The sequence below is a fragment of the Rattus norvegicus genome, chromosome 1, assembly GCF_021556685.1.
Source record: "Rattus norvegicus strain SHRSP/BbbUtx chromosome 1, alternate assembly SHRSP_T2T, whole genome shotgun sequence".
In the NCBI taxonomy this organism is placed as follows: domain Eukaryota; kingdom Metazoa; phylum Chordata; class Mammalia; order Rodentia; family Muridae; genus Rattus; species Rattus norvegicus.
This window is the reverse complement of record NC_141534.1, coordinates 210,631,933-210,657,106: the sequence shown is the minus strand read 5'-3', so window position 1 is coordinate 210,657,106 and position 25,174 is coordinate 210,631,933. Positions and strand designations below refer to the sequence as shown.

At 49.8% G+C, this 25,174-nt stretch overlaps 1 long non-coding RNA gene across 3 annotated transcripts in view; it reads right to left on the bottom strand.

Annotated features, from left to right (window-relative positions):
• Positions 1-930: 930 nt before the first annotated feature.
• Positions 931-25,174, bottom strand: part of LOC102548505 (uncharacterized) — a 71,913-nt gene continuing 47,669 nt past the window's right edge. For 2 of the 3 annotated variants that reach the window (XR_015652727.1, XR_015652731.1), the window contains exons 2-5: positions 12,946-13,072; positions 12,486-12,625; positions 1,396-1,444; positions 931-1,151 (exon numbers count right to left, since the gene is read on the bottom strand). This is a non-coding gene — a long non-coding RNA (uncharacterized LOC102548505). The remainder of the gene's footprint in view (positions 1,152-1,395; positions 1,445-12,485; positions 12,626-12,945; positions 13,073-25,174) is intronic. The other variant, XR_015652728.1, reaches the window with a different exon arrangement.

Here is a 25,174-nt window from a genome sequence, read left to right as displayed (position 1 = left end):
TTTGAACCTGTGTTTGGCTAACGATGTGTCTGTGTGTATGTTTGAGTATAGATATGAGTGGATGTAGTGTCTGTGACTCTGAGTGCCTGGTGTGTTTGTGAGCTCCAGTGTGAAGCCATCTTGTACTTGTGTGTTTCGGTGAATGTTTTTGTGTTTGAGTGGGCAATATTAGTGTGTGAGCATATGAGTGTGGGTCAGTATGTATGAGGGGTTGTAGAGCACAGGCCTGCTCAACTTCTTGGTCCCTCTCCTAAGTAGCCCCGTGGGCCCTTCCCAGCTGTGTGCCCTCTGAGTGGGTTCCTGTCCTGATTCCAGCTCTGTGGTGCACCATGTCCCAGGTCTCCTCTCCTTAGCCCCCTGGCCCCTTTCAGCCTCTCCTGAACTGCAAGGCTCTACTCTAATGCTCAGTTCACCATCTACAAACTCCTTGGCATACTCCTATTTCTTACCTGGGATGTAATAGGGTGACTGGGTGTTAGGATGCCCTTGCCAAGAAATACAACAGATCTTAAAACCAAAAGTATGCCAGTGGGAGCTCATGGAGCAAATCAGAAAGGAAAGTTTGAATGACAAGATTGCTTCTAAGATAAACTGTCATTCTAGAAAAGAACAGATTCCTAGGGGATGGGCATCCCACACCTCAAATGCTAAGATTCATCATTTGGAGTCAAAGATCAGTAAGCAGGAGGAGGCAATAGGATATTAATGCACTCCATAGCAGGGAACACTAGTGGGGACTGGCTGAGGGTGAAGTTTTGCTCCATTATCACAAGTGACATGTAACCAGCCTCATAGCAAGACCCTTGGAAAATGAGTGTCAAGACAGAAATTTGTCACTTACCACTTTCTGTTCTATTTCACCCAAGAAAACTTTACATGACCTCAAGCATATAGGAAGAGAAGATGGAGTGTAAATCAAGCTGACTCATCACCAATCATAAATAAATTTATTTCAAAACAATTCCTTGATAGAGATATAATTTCACCATTCATTAACGATGAAAGAAATCTCTATGCTAATGACATGGATACATTTATTTTTTACATAAAGAATGAAACATTGGCTGAGCATTTGATACCACAGGCTGGTATCTTCGATATCTCTCACAGTTGTCCAATATTTTGATCTCTGGTTGTTAGCGCTTGGAATGCTGATTTGAATAAAGACACAGTACAAAGTATCAGCAGAAAGTTCAAATAAATCCATTTCAGAAATTGTTAGAAATTCTGTCCCAATCCTAAACTTGCCACTGCCTTTCTTGTCATGATAGTCTATACTTTCAAACCATAAGCCAAAACAAACCCTCCCCGTCTTAAGTCATTTTCATCATGTATTTTGTCACAGCAACAGAAAGGGAGCTAATACCAAACTAGAAGGTGGGAAAATCAACTTACCTACACAGACAGAAGTGTCAGAACACCATCAGATCTGTCAGCTTCAAAGCTAAGAACACATAGAATGGTGCATTTCAAGCCCTGAAATCAAATAAATGCCCAACCAAGAGAGCTCTATGCAAGACATCCATATTGTGAAACTGATGGTGGAAAAGGACATTTCCAGATGAGCAGAGAGCAAGTTCACGACCACCAAGGCAGCGTTGCAGATGGTACAGAGAGGAATAGCACATACATGAGAGAGGGAACCGTTTCAGTCACAGAGCACAGGAGAGAACGAATGTCACGGCTGCACAAGGAGAGGTAAGTAGGAATCATGGCATCTCACACACCAAACTAGCAAACCCCTGATACCAACGGGAAAGTAAAGAACTAACAAAGAACTAACAAAATTACAGAAATTAGCAAAGATCTCAATAATAGCAACTTAACAATAAAGAGACATGGACTGGCTGACTGGGTTAAAAATCCTGGCTCCAACAATCTGTTGTCTCCAAGAAACTGGTAACGATGCAGCCTGAGGGCCAAGTGACGGAAGACCATCTAGGAAGCAAATAAAAGCTTCAAACAAGCTGCCATAGCTAAAATACCTGGCAAAGGAGACTTCAAAAGGGAATTAATTAGAGAGATAAATAAGAGCACTACATACCAAGAAGGGGAACAATCCGTCAAGGAAGTATCACAATTTTAAATGTCATACAAACCCATGCTATGGGATTAGAATATGGAAAACGAAGTGTAGAGAATGCAGGAATATGGAGAATAAAGTATGGCATGAGGAGCAGAGAGAAAACGTGAGGCACGGGGTTTGGAATGTGAAATGCAATGGTCTGTAAGAAATGATATGTAGGGCAATGTGAGGATGAGGACGGAATATGGATGTTGTTGAATGAAAAGTAGTTACAAAGAAGCGGTTGAATCATGACAGGCGGCCTATTAATAATGGAGACTAACGTACGGGCGTGAGGCGCCGAGAAAGGTGTGGGAAGGATGGGGTACACAAGGCATGCGCAGCGAGCTGTACAAGAGGAGTAGAGAGTGTCAAAGAGAACTTAGTGACTGCGGGGTGTGCCGTGGGGAAGCGACCATGCACAATGACGCGGGGAGCAGAGAGTCAGGAGAGCGGAACACACAAAGGAGATAACATGGCAGACGGAGCTTGGGGTTTATGGATGGAGTGTGAGGAATGAAGTGTGGACTAGGAGAGCCATGTCCACAGAGAGAGGAGTTGAGAGTGGGAGAGAGGAAGCATGATAAAGTGTTATGGAGGGAAACGGTTATATAACAGTTGCTTGGAGTATGGGAACGGAGTGTGGAGAGAAAGGATGGCGACCGGAAAAGACACAGTGAGTGGAATGCAAGGTGTAGGGGAAACTGCGGATGAAGAAAGCGAGGGACTGTGTTGAATGAGGAGCTGGTGGCTGTAACGGAGCACATTTTTTTTTCTTTCTTTTTTTCGGAGCTGGGGACCGAACCCAGGGCCTTGTGCTTCCTAGGCAAGCGCTCTACCGCTGAGCTAAATCCCCAAGCCCAGCGGAGCACATTTTGAATAGAGCATGAGCTATGCAGCGTAGCGCAGGCAGAATGAGGCACCAGAAGAGATAACGGCATGAAGAGAATGGGAATCATGGGTGACATGCTGAACAGAGTCTAGCGTACAGACAACAGGCTGTGCACAATGAAGAGTGGTACATGGGAACACACTATGGCGAGAAGAAAATAGAAGACGGAAAGGTCCAGCCTCTGGATGCAGCATGAACTGTGGGGTATGGAGTATGTACCATAAAATATGCACTAAAGTGAGGAGAGTGGAAAACAGAAACTCTAGCATGCTGGTAACCGCACAGAGTGTGGGAAATGGCATACGTAGGATGAAATCGGGAGTATGAGGACAGAGCATGGAGAAGGGACAATGAGAACAGAAGAAAGAACATGGCGGTTGGAGCAGGAGGTGTGGAGAAATCTGTACTGGGAGGTATGGAGTATGGGGACAGGGGATGGAGTGAGGAGGAGGGAAATGCAGTGAAGTTCATGGTGAACAGACTATAGAACCAGGCTAGAGAGAAAGGGAACGTATGATGTGTTGAATATAGCATGGGGTATAGAGATAGACCATATAGCAGAGTAGGGTGTGTGCAACTATGGCGAGAGGAGAATGAAGAACAAATGGAATATCCCTGCGGACAGAGCATGACGTGTGGAGAATAGTGTGCGTAAATAAAGTCTTCAGTGTGGTGACAGGGTGCTGTGCGAGAAGAGCAGAGAATGTTCAGGAGAACATAATAAACATGGAATGAAATCGGAGGAAAGGTCATGTATTGGAAAATGGTGTGAGGAGAATGGGAAATGTTGGGGGTAGCATGGCGAATTCAGCATGGATACCGAGACTAGCGTGTGTAAGGCGGAGCAGTGTATGAGAACAGAGGACAGAGCGAGGAGTATGGAGAGCGTGAGGGAGAACACCATGAAGCATGATGCATGCAGGATCTGGCATGCATCGTAGGGGAACTGGAAACGGGATGCATGATGGAGGGAATATAGCATGAGGTATAGAGAAGAGACTAAGAACAATGAACAATGACACGAGGGACAGTATGGAGAGAGTAGAGAAAGTATTATAGAAGATCCTCACGTGAATGCAACATGAGGTTCCTGACAACCATGGAAATGGAGTGAAGCCTGCCTGTGACAACAGTGTGTTGTATTTTAAGAGTAGAGAATGCAGGGAGGATGTAGTCAACAGAGGGTGCGGTATGGAGAAGACGCCATGTGCAACCAAGTATTACGCCATAGAGAAGTGATGGAGAAGAAAGCATGAAGGATACACACTGAAGTGCACAGTCTGAAGGAGGAAATGTGGCATTAGGGGGTTGGGTAACGGGGGTAACAGCGCTGAGCTGTCTGTGATGGATGGGTGGAGATTAGGGCGTGTGGAATGAAGGAGTGTGGGAACAAGGAGGAAAAGAGGAAAGGAGGAGAGGGCGGCATGAAGGCAGTGTGATGTGTGCATAAAAACAGCATTATGCATGGACTGTGGGAGCAAAGGTTTGAATGAGAAAAATGGAGAGAGACCATGGTCAACAGATAGACACACACAGAGCAATGTAAGGGGGAAGTATGCGAACAAACTAGAGAGAATAATGGAGAGGAGAGACTGGACATCGGAGTGTGGCGCACACACGTTAGACTTTGAAGAGGGGCATATGGAGTGTGGAGAGGGGAGAATGGGAGGGGAGACCATGGCAAGTGAAGCGTGATGTACAGAGAATGAAACAGTAGAAGAACGTATAAGGCTAGACATTGGAGCGGGGAGGCATGGAGATTTGATTACGTAGAAGGAAGGTCGGAGTGTGGAGTGCGCAGAGTAAGGGAGGGGTAACCGTGGGTAGAGCCTGACACACCGACAGTAAACTGTGTAGAGAGAAGTATGTGAACAGAATACGGGGTCAGAGATTGGAGACGGAGGTGGGGAGAACATGGCGGTTGGCAAGAATAGAGTATGTAGAATGGCCTGTGGTACAGGAGACACAGCTACAGAGTGAAGAGAATGGACAAGAGATGTAAAAAAACCTCGGTTAAGAAAGGCTGAGCTAGGGGGTTGGGGATTTAGCTCAATGGTAGAGTGCTTGCCTAGCAAGCGCAAGGCCCTGGGTTCAGTCCCCAGCTCCGAAAAAAAAAAGAAAGAAAGAGAGAGAGAGAGAGAGAGAGAGAGAGAGAGAGAGAGAGAGAGAGAGAGAAAGGGAGGAAGGAAGGAAGGAAGGAAGGAAGGAAGGAAGGAAGGAAGGAAGGAAGGCAGGCAGGCTGAGCTGCAGAGATTACCCAGGACAAAGTGTGTTGTTTGGCCAGAGGAGGATGGAGACAAAACGTGGCTAGTGGTGTATGATGCATAGATGTCAAATGTGTATAATGTGTAACTATAGCAACAGAGATGAAAATGGGAGACCATGACACAGGAAGCATTAGGTACAGAGTATGCAGAAGGGAGCTTAGGAGCAGAACATAAATGAACAAGGATGGGATGCAGAGGTGACAACAGGGTTGATGCAGCAGAACATGTGGAGAAGAGTGTATAGGGTGAACTGTGGTCTCTGGGAGAGGAATACATAGAATGGAAAATAGGAGAGAGAAAAGGGTCAATGGGGAATAAAATGCCAAGAAAATGCTATGTAAGCGAGGCACAGAGTGTGGGTGCTGAATAGGATAAAGAGTGGGAAAGGGGGTGAATAACGTGGTGGCTATAGTCTGTGGTGTGAAGAAAAGACTATAAGATGAGGGATAGCATGAAGAGAGAATGGATGTGGAGGGTAGGGCCTGTGAAACGAGCATTAGGTACAGAGAATAGAATACTGGGAAAGAGTTATGCAATGTGTGGCTATTGCACCGTGTGGAAAGAGTAGAGAACATGGTGAGCAGAGTGTGAGTTGTGCAGAACAGACTCTGCGCGGTGGGGTGTCTAGAGAGGGGGATGGCGAATAGACAGGAGAAAACATCGACTAGAGCGTGAGGCGATCAACGTAGAGCACATGGTATGAAGTGTAGAGCACGGGATGAGTGCGGCACGTTGAGTGTGAGGTGTGTATGATGAGCGTGTACAGGCCGAGGTACAGATCATGAGAAAAGGGAGAGGAATGGGCAATCAAGGGGAGAACACTGGGAACGGACTGTGGGGTAAGGAGGATAGAAGATGGAGGTGTGGCTATGGAACGTGGTAACAGTGGAGTGTCAGGAAAGGGGACATGGCAAATGGGGCACGGTGGTGAACAGACAGCTGGGTAGAAAAGTCATCTGAACAAACTAGAGTGAGGAGAACGAACAACAGAGAAGTCGGCCAGTGGCACGTGAGAAACGGTTATTAAACTATACAGAAAGAAGTGTGAAGGGTGGGCTGAGAAGAATAAAGGAAGGGCCATGGTGAGCAGCCATGAGCTAGCTGGCAAATAAAGGATGGGGAAGACTGTGCAGAAGGATGTGTGCAGTGTGGGAACCACACTGAATAGAGTAGAATGTAGACAACAGACTGTGCAGACTGAACTATGACACAAGAGTAGGTAGAGAGGGGTTGGGGATTTAGCTCAGTGGTAGAGCGCTTGCCTAGGAAGCGCAAGGCCCTGGGTTCGGTCCCCAGCTCCGAAAAAAAGAAAAAAAAAAGAGTAGGTAGAGAGAACAGAGGGGACGGCACTGTGAATGGGGCACAGAGCATAGAGGACACAGGAGAAATTACACAACATGGTATCAGTGCTCTGAGAAGAGTAAAGAACGCAAGGGACAATTAAGTTATTAGAGTTAATTAACTAAGTTAATGAGCTACAGAGAGAGGACTATGAGCAGTGAAGAACAGCGTAAACAGTCAGAAGAGCAGAGAACACGGGAAAATACGGTGAGTGCTGCATGAGACATAGATCACACTGTGTGGGATGAAGTATAGCGTAAGAACTCAGCATTGAGGGAGGGGAATGGAGAGTACGTGGAAGTACATGGTCAATCGAGTAGGAAGTGTGGAGAAAAGCTTGTGTAGAAGATGCATGGAGTGTAGAGAAAGGAAAACAGAGAGTGGAATGGAGGGGATGTGAATGGGGGAGGAGCTATGGACGGGAACCTGCACAGTGAAAAGGAAATGCTGAGGGTGGGTACAGAGCATGGAGTGAGAGAAAGCAAATGGGAGGAAAGTGAATGGTGGGCCAGGCAGTAAGTGTGCAGTGTGAGTCTGCATAGTAAATTATGAAAACGGGCTAAGGAGGGAAGAAAATGGAAAACAGAGGGGATACACGTGGAATGCAGCACGGGGGCGGTGTGGGGAATAGAACTTTAAAAGGAAGTGTGGGGTAGCGTGTGGTTAGAGGCATGGAAGTGGAAGGGAGATCCTGGCTAGTGCAGGAGAGTGAGTGAAGAGTAAAGTGTATGGAAAGAACGACTGGAACAGAACATGAAGAGAAGAGAGTGGAGAGGAGAACATGGCAGAAGAACGGGCTTATAAACGGCGGTGTATGCACAGAGCAGCATGGAGTCTGTTGTGAGGAGAATAGAGAACGGAGGATCACTACATGGCTACAGTGCGGTGTTGTAAAAAAAAAAAAACAATAGATAGAATCAAGTATGACATAGAAGAAGAATGATAGAGTACTGACAAGGACATGAGAATGTAAGGAAGAATATGCAAATGGGGTGCGGGGTGTGTAGCATAGTATGTAGAATGAAATCTGGGATGCAACAGAACATAGAGTGAGGTGGGTAGAAAATGAAGAGGGGACGGGGTGAAAGGAGAATGAGTTGTGGAGAGCAGAGTTGGCCATAGTACCTAGCCCAGAGTGAGGAGAACAGACAGAGAACAGGAAGAATCAATGCTGTTATGGTGTAGTGTGTGCTACACTGCTTACAGTGTCTTGTTCTATGGTGTAGTGTGTGCTACACTGTTTAGTGTCTTGTTCTATGGTGTAGTGTGTGCTACACTGTTTAGTGTCTTGTTCTATGGTGTAGTGTGTGCTACACTGTTTAGTGTCTTGTTCTATGGTGTAGTGTATGCTACACTGTTTAGTGTCTTGTTCTATGGTGTAGTGTATGCTACACTGTTTAAGTTGTCTTGTTCTATGGTGTAGTGTATGCTACACTGTTTAAGTTGTCTTGTTCTATGGTGTAGTGTATGCTACACTGTTCAAGTTGTCTTGTTCTATGGTGTAGTGTGTGCTACACTGTTCAAGTTGTCTTGTTCTATGGTGTAGTGTGTGCTACACTGTTTACAGTGTCTTGTTCTTGGAGAAGCTGCCTCTATAAGTGGGGTTGCCCCCATCCCAGACCCAAGAGTGTTTATGTCAAGTATCTTCCAAACACCCTGTCCTGGGTCCAGCAGCTCCCTTTCTCTGTAACAGTGAGAGCAGAAAACAGCCACAGCTAATGGCAATAAAATCGTTGTGCCTTTGAGAATGGCTAGAAAGTAAACTATTTTGACAGAGGTTGTGATTATTTAATCCCATGACATTAAAAATGCCTGCGGTGGAAAGAGAAGCCAGAAGCTCATCTTTGGAGAGAACACTTTGCTCCACCAAAACTCTCGTCCAGAACTCCAGCATGCTTGCATCAGCTTGACTGGCTCTGGACGTTCCTGCTACATGTTGCAAACACACTTGGGGAACCCCCGGCTGGCTGTCTCGGTGGGGCTTCCCCAGTTGGTTTCTGCTGGGTGTTTGTAAGTTCCCAATTTGATGATGTTACTTTTGTTTACTCTCTCAATCCGACTGCTCCACTTGTTTCTGCTAGATGTTGCAAGGGCCTGCTTTGATGTTTTACTATCTGTCTGGTGCAGCTCCCTCTCTATGCTATCTGCCACTTATCTCCTTATTTCTGCCTGCTATCTATGTAATAAGCTCACCCATTAAAGACTGAAGATACAGCTGGGTGTGGTGGCACACTCCTTTAATCCCAGCTCTCAAGAGGCAGAGGCAGGTAGATCTCTGAGTTCAAGGCCCACCTAATCTACAGAGCAAGTTCTAGTCACACCTAGGGCTACACAGAGAAACTCTGTCTAAAAAAACCCTGAAAATATGGCCATTTTACTTATAGCTTATAACTTACAGAACATGTGAGACGGGCATTGAAAGTGTAGAATAAAGTATGCGGTAAATGGGGAGGGTATGATGAAAGGAGCCTGAGGTTGGGAGACTGGCGTACTTCAGTGAAGCTCTGAACACAGATGTGGGTTGAGGAGAACACAGAATGGAAGGAAGAACACAATGGATGAAGGATAGAGAAGAGAATACAACTGAAAGAGGAATGAAGTATTGCGTGGTGACGTGTAAGGATGGCTGGAAGGATATTATGAATGGAATGTGAGGCTTAGAGCCTTTCACCTGTAGAATACAGTGTGGGGACACAGAGTCTGGAGTGAGAACAATGGGGAGGATGTGGTAAATGGAAAACAGACTATGGAGAATAGACTATGGAGGGTGAGATCAGATTATAGAGTGAAGGGACTGGAAAGGGGCAGGGAAAACACGGCTAATGGCACGTGCACTGTGGAGAGCAGAGTATATAGAATGGAGTGCAGCAAATGGGTTAGAGATATTGTGATGGTTTGTATGTGCTTGGGCCAGGGAGTGGCCCCCTTAGGAGGTGTGACCTTGTTGGAGTAGGTGTGTTACAGAGGGCTCTCATACCCTAGTCCTAGCTTCCTGGAAGTCAGAATTCAGCTAGAAGCCTTTAGATGAAAATGTAGGACTCTCAGCTCCTCCTGCACCATGCCTGTCTGGATGCCGCCATGCTCCTGCCTTGATGATAATGGCCTGAACCTCTGAACCTGTAAGTCAGCCCCAATCAAATGTCCTTATAAGAGTTGCCTTGGTCATGGTGTCTGTTCCCAGCAGTAAAACCCTAACTAAGACAGAAGTTGGTACAAGAGTATTGCTATGATAGGTCTGATCATCCTTTTGTCTGGAAGAATGTGGATTTGGGGACTTTGGATTTGGAAAGCAGTGGAATGCTTTAAATGGAGCAGGAGAAATGGCTCGGAGGTAAAGAGCACTGACTGCTCTTGCAAAGGTCCTGGGTTCAATCCCAGCATGGGAACAATGTGGGAACCTGACAGAATGCGGGATAGAGCATGCTGAATGGACGGTGTTGCAGAGACTACATTGAATGAAGCATGAAGTTTGGGCATAGCACACGAGTGGAGAAAACGGAGAGTGTAGGGGAGAACGCTAGGACTGTGCATGATGTGTGAAGGAGGGGTAGAAGTAGTCTGTGGCGTGGGTAAGGAGTTATGATAGAAGGAATGTAGAAGTTTCAAGCAGAGAATGAATTAAGGAGAAGAGACTGGAGGAAAGGTTATAGCACACGGAAAGAAGTGTGGAGAGCGAAGTGTGAGTTTTGGAGGATGGCGAGCGCAGCCTTTGAAGCACAGCTTCAGAAATAGACTGTGACACCTGGAATGTGACCGTGACAGACGGAGTGTGGAAAATGAGTTCTGTGCGGTACGAGGAGCGTGAGAATACAGTGAAATCTAGCCGGTGTGGAGAGTGGAGTGCACAGGGTGTCTCGTGAAGTGTGGGGTGTACTCGGAGAATGGCGTGCAGAACGCCATGGTAGGCTCCCGATGTGGAAACGGCACGGTGCGCATCCGGTGTGAAGAATGGCCAGGTGTACCACAGACTAGAGGTGGCAGAGCATGCACTGGGAGTGTGCACTGGGAGTGTGCACTGGGAGTGTGCACTGGGTGTGTGCACTGGGAGTGTGCACTGGGTGTGTGCACTGGGAGTGTGCACTGGGAGCGTGCACTGGGAGCGTGCACTGGGAGCGTGCACTGGGAGCGTGCACTGGGAGCGTGCACTGGGAGCGTGCACTGGGAGTGTGCACAGGGTGTGGGAAATGGAACCGTGCGAGTGGGCTGAGGAGAATGGCATGATGCTTAGTGGGTATGGAGGACGGAATCTAGATCACGGAATAGAGAAAACCGAGTATAATGGTGAAGTGTATGGTGAACGGAGACTGGTATATGGGGAGCAGACTGTGAGTATGCTGGTAACTGACAAGGAAGAACTACGTATAGAGTGCAAACATTGAGAAAGGAAGGTTTGTATGGAGAACAAAACGTGTAGAACAAACAGACTGTGAGGAATATGTTGTGGTATCCAGGGAATGAAAAGACCTGTGTAGAATGTTGTGTGGAGAATAGAGCTGAGAACAGACTGTGGGAAGAGGGGATGGGGACTGGTGTGTAAAGACAAAACTGAGGGTAGGAGGCAGAATATTTCATACTCCATATGGGGTGTAGAGAATATGATGTGGGCCGTGGCAAACGAAGTTAGAATATGCAGAATGGAAAAACTAGGAAACATTACAGAGATTTAAGTAAGAATGTCGCAAAGTCACCCTCTGGCCTTCACATGTGTGCTGTGGTATGCACATCCAGCCACATACATGCATACACAAATAAATACAACTTAAAAACACAAGTAAATGGGGGTAGAAAATAGTGTACGGGTAATGGGGAAGGAAATACAGAGTTCAGAATCCATATGCAAAATGTGGTATAAAATGCAGTAAGCATAAGAAATGGCGTGCAGAGGAGAATGGGGCTGGGAGACAGATTACAGAATGGAGAGACGAGAGGAAGCAGCGAGGTATAAAGTAGGTGGGAACGGAACTGTGAACTGTGACATGTACAAAGAATACAGCAGGGACTACAGGGATGTCCGATGATGTGTCAAAGTCTACAAAGGGCGTGGAGGATGGTGAACGGGTTGGAGAGCAGAGTATCGAGTAGGAGGCGTGGATACAGTGGGTAAAGAAAATGGGTCGTGCATAACCCTGTGTGAAATGGAGTAGAATTCAGAATGAAGGGTGCAGTGCAGAGTATAAAGCAAGGAGCATGGAGACTCAAGAACGGAGCTCGGGATGTAGGATGCAGGGTACGGTGTAGAAAATGGCCTCCGGTGTGAAGATAGACTAAGGGCTACGCAGAACAGAGACCAGAGATGAAAAGTAGAACACGAAATGCCAGATGTGATGCGCAAAGAGCAGAGAATGAAAAGCGGGGCGAAGAGAGTGGGGTGTGGAGGCCAGACGAGGAATATGGATCACAGAGAGCGAGAAAAGCCGTATGGAGTGCTATGAATTTCGGAGTTGGCCAGTGGCGTGTGGAGTGTAGTGCATGGTGGGTTACACATGGAGGACAGAAGTGAAGGGGGCGTGGAGAAGGGGAAATGAGAAGTGGAGGGCATGGGACGGACAGTGAACGCTGGAAAGTGGAGGACCGAGTGTGGAGGGTACAAATGGAAAATGGAGGATCACAGGTGGACGTATCCCATGTTGTGGTGTGGTGTGGTTTGAATGAAAATGGCCCCCACTGGCTCATAGGGGGTGGCATTACTAGGAGACACGGCCTCCTCGGAGAAATTGTGTCATTGGGGGTGGGCTTTGAGGTTTGGGAAGCTCACGCCAGGCCCAGTGGCTTCCTCTCTCTTCCTGCTGCCTGCTGATTCAGGTGTGGAACTCCTAGCTCCTTCTCTAGCACCAGGTCTGCCTGTGCGACGCCATGCTTCCTGCCTTGAGGACAGTGGAATGAATCTCTGAACTGTAAGCCAGACAAATTAAATGTTTACCTTTGTAAGAGTTGCTGTAGTCACGGGGTCTCTTCATGAAATAGAAACCCTGAGATTCATGTGGGTGATGGAGTCTGAAGATGTCCAAGGAGGATGCAGTGAGGAGGAAGGAAAGTAGAGGGTGGCCTATGGGTGATGGCCTGCAGAGTGAAGGACGGAGGGTGGAGGATGAAAACGAGGAGTAGAGAATAAGTACGGTGTATAGATTATTGATAACAGAGTCTGGAGAATGTAAGGGGTGGTCTGGAGCACAATGGATGGGGAGTGAGCAGACCTAAATGGACATTGGGAAGTGGAGGATGGACTTTGTCCCAACAGATTTGGGGCTGACACTAGCCGCACTACCTTAATTTCTGTCGGTTCTCATGACCTGGGCCCCCAGCTCTCCATTGTGGGAGGTGGTCTGGGGTCTTTAGCTGTGAGGACATGCGTGCAGCATGGTGCAGTAGGGAACACTCACCGATCCTTCGAGGTTCTGGTCAAGGCAGCTTGCTGTTCTTCTGGGTGTGTCCCTTGACTTCATTCATGCTGTTCTCATTGTGGCTGATGGCCACTGTGTGCCAAACATGTTCAGGATGTCTAAACTCCTGCGAATGGTAAGCAAAGGAAAGCCACAGTTTCCCTGCTGTTTCTAGAGAGACGGCCATGCCACCTCTCATGAATGTCAAGTATCTCAGGAGAGCCCCCAAGGGAGGGCTGTGAGAGTCTGGGGACACCAAGGAGGCAGCAAATTTTTGGAGGCTGGGGATGTAGACAGGAAGCCCCCAGGTACAACTGCCAGACTCTTTGCCCAGCACAGCTCTCTAGAGTCCTAGACTGAAAATGCAGGGGCTTCATGTTTCAGGGTTGTGGTTTTGCATGGCAGGGTTCCTGCGGAGGCCTGATGCTCCCTTGGTGGTACCCTGAGGATACCCCAGTGGACTGGTACCCCATGCCTCACTTATTCCACAATGGCCTCGGGGGCTTGAACTGTAGGTTTGCCTTTGCCCCTGATGCAGCCACTTTCATGGCTCACCTGCCCCACCTGGGGCCTCCTCCTCCTCCTCAGGCCTCTCCCTCACCTGTACCTCCTCATTTCTAGCTCCAAGTGCCTCTGGGTGTTTCTACAAACCAAACCCTGTCAGAGAGAACAAAGATTTGTCCATTTACCGAAGTTTAAGAAGTGTCTGAAGTGGTTCAGTTAGCAAATAGCAAACAGGACAGGACAGGACAACCCTTGCCAGCCCCGCCCCCAACCCGCCGACCTTCCCCACACCTCTTAACACAGGCCACCAACATGCGGCCAGCCTCAGTCTCAGCCTCCAAGAGTTAGACAAAGAGACCCTTGGAGGACTCGTTCATGCCCACCCTAGCGCACTGCCTGCTGGGAGCAGGCAGGGGATTAGGTGATAAACATAGGCAGGTGGCTGCACTCCAGGCTCCTACCCTCACAGTTCCAATGAGCTGCCCTTGCTGGAGTTAGCTGGTATAGAGGATCCTAGGAACACTGGGTCCCAGGCAAAGATGAAGACCCCTTTATATACGGGGAACCAAAGGCTAAGGGACAAACTGGATAAAGCGACATTTTGGCCACTTTCAGACATGAAGATCCTCTTCTTATCCATAGAACTCATAGCCAGCAGGGACTCCCACAAAGCCTGCCAGCCGACCGGGGGCCTTTCTGTCCCCCATATGCTTCACATGGGGCTTGGTCCCTGGTCTTGGACCTCTCCTTCTCTCCTAGTCCCCAGGGGCTCTGCCACACCCAAGGTCCACCAACCCTCCTCTATACAGGAGAGATGAAAGAAAGGACTGGAAACAAAAGGAAAGATAAAGGCCTGAGTTGTGCTGGAGGCAGACCTGAGCCACTAATCGCAAATAAGATCTAAGTGTGAGCCCAGAGAAACCCATGTGTCTAGATGACTCCGTTCCTGGTCCCTGTCTCTGCCCCTTGTCTCCCAGAGACAGACGCTGTCTCTGTTCTAAGCTATGCTGAGATTATAGGATCATACCTCCTGATTAACTTGCCAGGAGCTAAGCACACAAGGGGAAACTGAGGGTTGAGAGGGGAAGACAGATTTAGAAGAGGGTGAACTACTTTTCCCTGGAGACCTGACCTGGAAATGATAAGAGAACTGAGTGTAGCACCTGACCCAGCAGTGGCCACTAGGGTACCTCAGTCTCAGGGTCTCCTGACACAATCACCTACAGAGGGATACTAGCACACAAGACAAGTGTGGGCTTTCCCAGCTGAGCTGGACCTAACTGGTTCCTACCAAGTTTTCCCGCAGGACCCCCTGCTTCCACACTTGCTCCTGATCTGACAGGATCAGATCCCATGGCTCCTCATATTTGGACAAAAGATCCCAACCCTGGTAACCCCATGAGTAGCTTTCAGCTGACCTCTCCACTTAGCCTTGTGGGTAGCCGAGTTCACTGTCCACCCCGCATTCCTCATTCCTCCACTAGAGCCTCCACTGATAATCTAAGCTGGGAGAAGGGAGAAATCAGCTGTCCTCCAACCAAGTGTGCTTAGAGCCTTCTAGGAGTCCTTGGGACTGCCACCTCAAGCCTAGAGTGCAGCCAGTGCTGGGAGGAAGAGGCATCAGCCTGGGGACATAGAAAGGTGAGGGATGAAGGTAGTGATCTGTCCTGGAAAGGACTAGCTAGGTAGGGAGTTTGCTTCAGAACTCTCCTGGGACTTCCAACTTCCCAGGTAGCTCCTGCCCCCATCGCTCTCACTGGAAACTTTTCTTTGGCTCTCCCATCTCTGTTCCTTGCATCTACCAGCCCACACTACTGAGGAGCTCCCTAACAGACCCTGGACAATCTCTCTCAGTCTCTCTCAAGACCCCCCCCCCCCCCCGAACAAAGCCATGGCCGGTTGACTTGGAAATAGCACCCCCCACACACACACTGCTTCTGCCTAAAGCTGGGCCTCCCTTCCCCCACCCTCCCCTGAAACAGCCCTCCCTGGAACCCTGCCAGCCTTCCTGTCCCCACCCCATTTGTCCCTCCCTCTGCTATCAGGTATCTTACCACCCAGCTCTCTGTCCAGGGCCCCTATCCAGGGCTTTGGCCCAGCGCTATCTCCTCCCAGCCTCTCTCAGGCCACGCCCCCTCCCAGGCTGTCCCTGAGCCTTCTGCTTCTCTTTACTGTCCCACACCTAACTAAGGTCATTAGAATTCCAGCTACCACTCCTCCTTCACAGCTCCTGATGAGAGCCCTGCAGCTCTCTGTCGCTGCATAGAAAGGCTGGGCCTGCCTGTCGGAAGGGTGGGAGTGGGGGTTGGTCCCTGCCTAGCCTAGGGCGTACGGAACAGTATCCTCTTCCACTGCCTGGCCCCTGAGAAGCAGGAAGGGAAAGGGGAGGGGGTTGAGGGGGAGAGAAGGTGGGAGAGAGCCCTGAGGAAGAGAAGAGGAAGGGAGGGAGAAGGGGAGTGGGCAGGAAAAAGTTAGAGGTCAGAGAACCAGCAGGGGCGGGATGCCTATCAGGAAGCTACTCAGGAGTGGGGTCTTCAACAGAGCTGGGGGAACCCTGTGAGCCAGACTCAGCTCTGGAGGTTCTGGCCATAGCTAGACTGCACCTCCAAACTGAAATTTTGTTGTCTCTTGCGCCCCCGTGAGGTCAGTGGTTAGCATAACAGTCATTTGGCGACTGAGGTGGGGCTCCTGGTGGGGTGCGGGTAAAAATGCCCCCAGCCCATGCTCGCTGCCTTCAGACCTGGGGCTCCTGCTTCCCCTCAGGTCCTCTAGGGGCCCTGAGGCATCAGGCTTTCCTACATTCTGCTTCTCTGAGGAGGTGTGGAGTACCACCCCTGTCTCCTTTAGTTCTGTCTTACATGAGACCCTCATCTTAGTCGGCTGCACCCTTCAAGTCCTGGGCCCATTCCTTCCATGGAGCCCCAGTCTAGCCTCCAGTGACCTTCCAGCTATGTCCGAATCCCTGGATTTTACCAGCCCTACTCTCAAAAGTCACATTTGTTTAAGGTTTGGGGGTTACAGGGTGTTACACCAAGCATAGCTAAAGGCAGAGTCCCTAAAGTTAATGCCCTAGTAGAAGGTTGGACTGGGCCTCTCAGGAAATGACATCTCCTCGGGCTGCAGCAGCCTGCAGCATGGCTATAAATCTACCACTGACAATAAGCTGCTAAAAAAAAAAAAAAAAAAAAAAAAGGAACCCCAACCTTCTTAGCAGCCTGCTGGTTCAGTTTTCCTTATTCTCCTGGTCTTTAGTGTCTCTCACCCTTTGAGGAAGACATAACATCTAGATTCCAAGAGCTTGGGGCACAGCTCCATATCTAGGGAGACACTTTTAAGATGGCAGCTAGTGTAATGAGACAGGAGTCACAGGTGGAGGACACCTGTCTGGATGGACACTAGGTCCTTGTGCTAGTGATATGCATATCACTGACACCACAGAGCTCTCCAACCCAGGGCTCCTGGTGGCTGTGGAAGGGTCCCTGAAAGTATAGGAGGGACGTATATCCAGGTTGGGGGTGTCCCTGTCCCTGTTCCTGTCTAGAGAGGAGGATTCCATCACTCTCAAAGGAGAAAGCTAAATGGATCCCTCATCAGGATCAAAACATCCAGTGGTGGAGACTGCGGGGTCAAGTGAGCAAGCCTGGGATAAGCTGAGGAGGGCTGGGATCACACCCTGGAGCCCCGGTGTCCCAGACGTCCTCAATGAGGAGCTGGAGTTGGAAGTCACATCTCCTTGTCAGGAGAGGACCTTTGTCCCTCCATGTCCCTTCATGTCCCTCCTCTCTAGGCCAGAGTACTGATGGCTCCCATGGAAGGATGTCCGTATTCTCAGATCTGATGGGGCCAGAGCCAGGACAGAGGAAGAAGGCTGTGCAGCCAGCCCAGCTGGGACAGCAAACAAGCCTCTGGGGTCTCTCCTTTCCCTTGCCTGCCCACCACAGGGGTCTGGCTGGGGCCAGGGCTGGGGGAGACTTCCTCGATTTATCTCGGCAGCCGGTGGCCAGCCCCAAGCCTGGAATCCCGGGTCAGGCTAAGGTTTGCCTGCCCTGCTGTGAGCAGCTTGGAGCTGGTCAGAAGGCCCAGGCTGAGCAGGGGGCTGGGATTGAAAGAATTCTGGGAAAAATTGCTTGGGGCCTGTGTTTGGGGACCCAACAAAGGCAATGGTCACATCGGGGTTTTTTTTTTTTTGTTTTTTTGTTTTTTTTTTTTTTTGTAGTCAGGGTCTATTGAGCGAGGGCTGGTGCTGCACAATGTTGACATGGCCTAGTCTGTGGTAAAGGTGGTAGGTCAGGGGCACGATTACTTTGGCTGCAGTCCCTGCAGAAGGCAGAGTTAACAAGGAGGGACAAGGTTGTGCCCACAGCAAAAGAGAAGCCAGAGAGCTTCCAGAACCTTCTAGATGTACAAAAGGAGGGGAACCTAGATACCTAATAGATTTTGTTCTACTCTTAGTGCTCGGCAGTGACCAAAACAAGACCATCCCAGAAACAAGACTCTAAACCACACAGTGCCCTAGGAAGAGACATGCATGCTAACATGATGCCATGTAGCTGCTGGGGGTCAAAAGTAGTCTTTTTCCTACTACCCTAACCAAGAGACTAAGATCCCCTCAACACTCCCCATTATTACTGATCTACGGTGACCCTGGGTCCTTGCACAGACTCCCCATGGCTGAGAAACTGAGCTCACCAAAGTACTGTCACAAGGAGCAAGAGGAAACAAGACTCACCAGTGAGGGTTATATATGAGTCCCTGACCCTAGGCTCTGCTCCTTCATGGAGGTGAGATCTGTGGATTTTAGAGAGCTCAGAAGGCTCAGGGGGATAGCAAACCCCGTCTGGATCAGCATCTGGACCACCATCTCTCGATGTGTTCATGATACCAAGTTCCTCCAGCCTGATTAGCTACTGATGCCCAAAGACCAACTCCCTACCACTTCTGTGGCCCCATGCATTTCCCTGACTGTGAATCACTTTCCTCCCATGGCTCCCAGGCTCCTACAGAATAAGAGGACCAGCCTCAGCGAGGAAAGGGGTGATGGACCCACCTAAGAAAAACCTCTCTAGAACTAGATTCAGAATACCTATCTCCAAGAAGGCAACCTCCCACATGGCCCAGACGCCAAAACTGTCCATGAACCATGATGGCTCATGTCACATCCAACACTATATAGTCCAGCTGCAGTGCCCAATGAAGCCAGTGGATTCCACTTGCCCGGGCCTCTCCTTGCCCTAGACCCCAATACAACTGCAAACACACAAGGTCTTGAGAACTAGTCTTCTTTGGGGAAGCATGCCCCACATGGGTACATGTCCACCTGTATACCCATCTCGGAGTGAGAGGCATCTCCCTAGGTAGCACTTGCCTACCATGCTAGAAACTCTGGGTCATCCCCCAGCACCTCCCAAAACAGACGAAGAAAAACATAATCTTGAAGTTTGCTCCTGCCTAGGCAGCTGATGCTGTCTAAAGGTCAGCTCCAAGTCCCTGGGAAACCCAATAGGAATCATCAGGACCCAGCGGGTTAAGAAGTAACCAGGATATGTCCTTCCACCAGTCTGTCAAGTTCTGCAAGTACCTGGGCTGAGTACCTCTCCACACAGCCACAGTCTTACCTGGACCCAGTGTCCTCTGGGCTACTCCAGAATCTTACCTCTAGATCTAGCCACTCAGGATTTGCTTCCCTGACAAGGCTGTCAGTAACATGGGCCCAAGCTGTATGGCACTGACCCCTTCCCTGACCATGTAGTTGTCCTCTGCCTTCTGGACTTTGGGAGAGGGACTCATGGAGGCCAAAAAGCCAGCGCTGCCTCTCCAGCTCTAAGCTTGTATCTGGTGAAAGGGGCCCTGGCCTGCCCTGGATATCCCAAAGTCTCTCCATCATCTGCACAACCCTTTCCTTGGTGATCCTAGACTGCTGAGAACCTCAGCCACTTTCCGGCCACTCCCCTCCTTCAAGGAGCCTTCACCTTCCCTATCAAAGGCTTTCTCTGTCATAAGAAGCCTGGGGTTGGAGTTTAGGCATTATTTTTAGAGCCCGAAACACATCTAATTAGGTTTCAGTGGAGATATGGAGTCTCTGGGTGTGGTAGCAGGTCTCTCTCATCTACCCTGAGGAGGAAGACCCTAACCTAGGTCCTGGGTAGAAGTCATGAGTCTAGCTTTCTGTCCTCTCTGGTGACCTTGCAGGTATGTGGTGTCCCTCAGGTTGGGTACAGTGGTCACAGGCCCTGCAGTCTCAGGTGTGACTTCAGTAAGAGTCCCAGGTAGGCAGTCAGCAGTCCTTAACTACCCATCCCTCTAATCACCCCTAGGATTTCTGTGGCCAGAACAACATTCTCCACATTCCTGAGTAGCTGGGGCTGGCAGGATGGCTGGTGTAGGGACTCAAAGCAGCATAGCCTCTCCTCTCCACCCATCTTGGCCCATTCCTTATTCCTGCAGGACTTCTGGGCCTCCCTTCCTTTCACATGCCCTTTCTCCACTCTGTCTCTTTACTCATTGGTCATGACATTGCATCACCCCTAAAAATATTCACAATGCCAGGTTCCTTGCTGTTACCAGCAGATCTGGGTGTGCTCCATAGTACTCCTATAGGACCCTGATCAGAAACCACCCTTCCTCCAAGGCCCCTGGAGAAGCCCCTATAGGACATAGGACCAAAGACAAAGAGGATATTGGGCTCAATTAGGGTCAAGATGCCTGCCTTTGTCAAGGACACCTGAGCCCATACTGCACTGGCAAAACAGAGGTGACCTGATGCAAGGTGGGGACACCCAGAGGCAACATATACTGTGGCTACAGGTGGTATTGGGACTTTAAAAGCCCTGGTTATCCTAGGAGGCCATGGAGATCCAAGGTCAAAACCAAAGCAAGGATTTGGAGAGAATGGGTGATGACTGCAAGGCGGAGGGACAGGATGGGCACTGTCTCTCCCAACAATAATCACAGCAGATGCAAGAACCGAGTTCTATGGGGTAAGCTGATCCTGGGACCCTTCCTATGTGGAACTGATGAGGCCATGGGAAGGAAGCTCATGAGGTCCTGAGGCAGGAAGTGCTACACAAGGCTATTCCAGGGTAGGTGCACAGCTGCCTTTTGCCCTGTCCCCTGTGCACAGCTTACTGAATTGCAAGCTTCCTGCTGCCATCCCTGGCCTCACCCTCACCACCTTATTCTTAAGGAAGTACCGCTGTTCTCCCTTCATTGTCATTGAGTAGGTGACTATCTCCCAGCCTGCAGCTTTCTTATTCCAGAAGCCAGCATAGCCTCAGCAGGCCTTGGCCCAGGCCTCAGTATTTCTGCATCTCATCTCCAAGCACACACTGTCATAAGATCTGTGTCGCCATACTGCGAAAGCCCTCAAGTGGAGAGGCCGGAACTCCTGTGAGTGGCCCTTAAAGATGGCGTACTTGATGGCCTGGAGGGGAAGTCTGCCCTGCCTCCTCAGCTCACCTTCCCACCCACATACAAGTGCACATACACTTACACATGCACATAACACATACACATACACTTACACATACACTTACACTTACAAATACACATACACTTATACATACACACATATACACATACACGTACACTTACACATGCACATAACACATACACATACACTTACACATACATATACACTTACACATACACTTACACATACACTTGCACATGCATATACACTTACACATGCACATACACATACACTTACACATGCACATACACATATGCACATACACATATACTTACACATACACATACATTTACACATACACACATATACATACACTTTCACATACACTTTTATACATACACATACTTACATGCGCACATACACATGTACATATACTTACACATACACTTGCACATACACATGCACATACACATACATTTACACATGCACATGTAAATGCACTTACACACACTTACACATACACTTACACATACACATACACTAGCACATACACACACACACACACACACACACACACACACACACGCACACGAGTCTTTAAGCCTCAAACATCCCTTGCCAAATGCGGCCCTAGACCAGGGGTATAGGATATACAGACTACAATGGAGGTGTGAGCAAAGTTGCCTCTTTGTCTCCTGGGGCTCCCCAAAAGTCCAGGCCTGGCCCTTCCACCCTGCTCAGGCCTCAGAGCACTGTCCTGCCCTCCCTGAGGCCACATGAAGAGTGCCAGACAAGCTTCAGGGCTCCGTGCCTACACCAGACTGGTATTGGGGCAGCTCTGCTCAGCCCAACTCATGCTTTCCATGGCCCTACAGGCCAGGGAGGCTCTGGTGGGTAAACACGTGTGTGTGGGCATCATGGACATGTGGCGGTTCTGTCTCCTGCCCGCCCACCCGTCACTTTTTCCTCTTCCCTTAATACCAGTCAGGCTGCCCAAGCCCTGTGGCCCACCCAGACTGGGCGGGTCCTGCAAGTGAGGGAGAAAAAGAAGCTACTGCAGAGGAGGAGTTTGGGGTACCAGGGGCCAAGAACTGGAATTTGGGGTCCAGAGAAACACATTTCTGGAGGAGATAGCTTCTGAACCCATGCCAACCTGAAGGCGTCTCTGCGTTCCCCAAACCCAACCTGTTCACACACCAGTGGCCTGGAAGAGGCCCCTGGCCCACTCTTCCTAGGTCTTGCCTTCCTGCGAAAAGACTTTGAGGGATTTCTTAGAAAGAGTAATTAGAGAGCCGCAGGCACTGTGAGGTCCAAGAGGCTCCATGGCAGGCCCAACCCGCTTCCTCCCTGGCCCAGGAGTGCGAAGGGTCCCATGGAGCCAAAGACACAGGCGGCCAGCCTACCCAAACCACTGTGGCCGCCCAATACCAGGCCTCCTTCCTCTCCATTTCCAAGGGTTCTGTGTGGAGTGCACACCAAAGCCCATGGGAGAACCACAGGCTGGGAAAGCCTTGATGAAAGGGCCATTACGATTCACCCCACCCCCACCCCCACCCCCAGACACCAGTAGTCCATCTTCCAAGTGTCCAGGTTTCCTTGTGCCCAAGAAGCCCAGGGCTTTGCCACGTAATGCTGGTGGAGAGAAAAAAGCTACATGGACCCTCTACTGCAGCACTGAAAAGGATACCATAGGCTCCCTAGGACCCTTGATATTTCTGAGCCAAGATGTGTCACTTCCTCTGGTGGTAGAGACCCACATGACGTGTCCCAGAGCCAGAAGGACTGGGAGGGATCCTGGGGAAGGAGAGACAGTGGGAACACCTCACCTTCAATATGCTTTAGGGAAAGCATAATCTGTCCCCTAGTTTCCCCTGGGCATGGAGGGAAAAGCCACACAGTGCACTGGGCCATGAGGAGCAGGGATGTGGTGAGCGCTAAGGGGTTAGAGTTAGGAGTGGGGTTGGGCACCTTTGGTGGTTAGGATACTCACCAGCCTACTCTAGATCCCTCCTAGGTTCCGTGGCTTCAAGGAGATAGGACTGGAAAGAGATCTCTGCACAACACTGCCAATCAAGAAGGCACCCACTGTCCCTCACCCTGCAGGCAGGGACACAGTTGGGGGCAGCAATATCCCCAGCAGAGCTGCATTTGCTGGCTAGCTACCTCAACACAGGTCAGCACTGTGCGCTTGGAGCTTAGATCCCCAAGGCTATAGGACCCTAGGTTCCCAGTCCGAAGCTTGTTTTTTCCCCAGTGCTGTGCTTCATACCTTGGGCTGGCAGAGTCCCCTGGAAACCTCTTGTGCCCCCGTGCCAGTGCTGCACATACAAACCCACCACCAGCAACGCCCCCTAAATCATCACCCTGACTCTCCTACAAAGCTGCCCTGTTGCAAGGGCCCCCCCCACCCCATTGGGACTCAGGGTCAACAAGACTGAATTCCAGGACCTAAGACCCTGGCAGAGCTGCTTGACTCTGAGGGAAGCCATTTATCACTCTGAGTTCTGGCCCACCCATCCACTCTGCCACCCTGGCCAGGACCCCACAGCCCCACCGCCAACCCACCCAGCCTTCCCTTGGCCAGAGCTCCTTCACCGTCATCTGCCAGGATTTGCTGTCTGCCTGGACTTTCCAGGACCCTCTGTCCCAACCCAAACTCTCTATATCCACCCTGCTCTTCTCTCAGCTGCTCGCAGAGCACCATGGAAGGGCAAAAGGAAGGGCTTCTCCATGCACAGCAGTCAGAGCTGTGGCCATTTTGTAGGGTTCTCAAGGCTCCAATGAGGTATTACTAACTCGGTTTTGAGGGCACAAATCTGGGGCAGACACAGGCCCAGTATGCCTTGTTCTGGACACATGGCTGACACACTGGGTTGCTTCAGCAGCCACCAGGGCAGATGCTTCGCCTGGGCTTCTTTGGCAGAGAGCTCACTTCCTGGCAGGGGCCAGTGGGCAGCAGGCATCTCTGGGTCCCTGGGTCTCACAGGAGCTCAGGCAACCATGTGGCCTTGCCTAAAACTACAGCCCCAGGTAAGGTACTAGGCCCCTTGTCCCTCTTTTGCTTGTTCCCATCTGTCTGGAATTTACCTACACCAGGCAGGCCTTCATCTGGGAGCAAAGGTCTTTGACTTCTAGTATCTGCCCATGATTCTGCATTGTGTGTTTGGTGTGATGATTGGGGACACCTCTACACACTACTAGGTCTGGCGTAAAATGGAAAAGACAGGAAAGGACAATTGGGGACTGGTGGAGTTCATGGATGGCTTTGGAAGGTGGGGGAAGCGGAAACTCAAATAAGATCTCTCTCACCTAGGAGATGGTAGGGGGTGGGAGCTCCCAAAAGATGCCCCAAGATGCCCCAACCACTTAGGCACATACTCCATGGGAAAGTGGTCAGCTCTATGTGTAGGCAGCTCTTGTCCCTGCACAGGGCCTTCATTGGTGGCAGTGGTACCAAGGTTTAAGTCTGGAATCTGAGTACCCAAGACCTCAGACCACTTTTCTGGCTTTGTAGAGAGAAAGATAAGACTTCCAAAGCTCCCTCCTAGACCAAGTTCTGGATCCCAAGTTTGAGCCCTTCCTAAAAAATAGTCCATTTCCATTTTGCGGCCCCAATAATCTTGTGTTTTCCAGAGCCTGGTATGTGTGACATATAGTTCTATTGCCCAGCCCCAGATATTCCCTCCCAAGAGCTTCTCTCTGCCTTCCATATTCAGTGTCCTCCATCTAACTTCCCAGACCTCTTAACTGAAGCTTAGGGTTGATGAAGGACTACACAGTCCCCAGCTCTGAGAACGAGGTCGCACAGAAACTGCAGAACCCTAAGACCTAGTGATCTTTAGCTTAACTGAACCAGCTGGCCCCCACAGCCGCAACCACTTCGGGAGGAACTCATTAATTCAGGGAGGCAATGGGTATAGCCAGGTGTGGGTGGCTGGATTCCCATGCTGTGACTCCTCTTTCTGAGTGTCCTGTTGTGAAGGTGTTTGTGCTAGGGCCCAGATAACTAGTCTTGAGAGTCCCAGGATCCCTTCTGCCTGGTGCCCTAGTGCCCTAGGCACTAATGATCTCACCATCTCTGAGTGTCAGTATCACCTGTTCCCCAGAAAGAACACACCCCATCTATATAACTGGCTTTCTGAACATCTCTAATCATGGCGAATTCCAGCCAGGGTGTCTCCTCGGGGGACATAGCCTTCCAGAGAGACCAAACATTTCTAGAAGTTTGGGGGCAGATACAGTGATGCTAGCTGATTTCACAAAGTTCGACTTCCTTGTCTTGGTACCCATTCTTGACCACCTCTCTTGGGTGAGGTG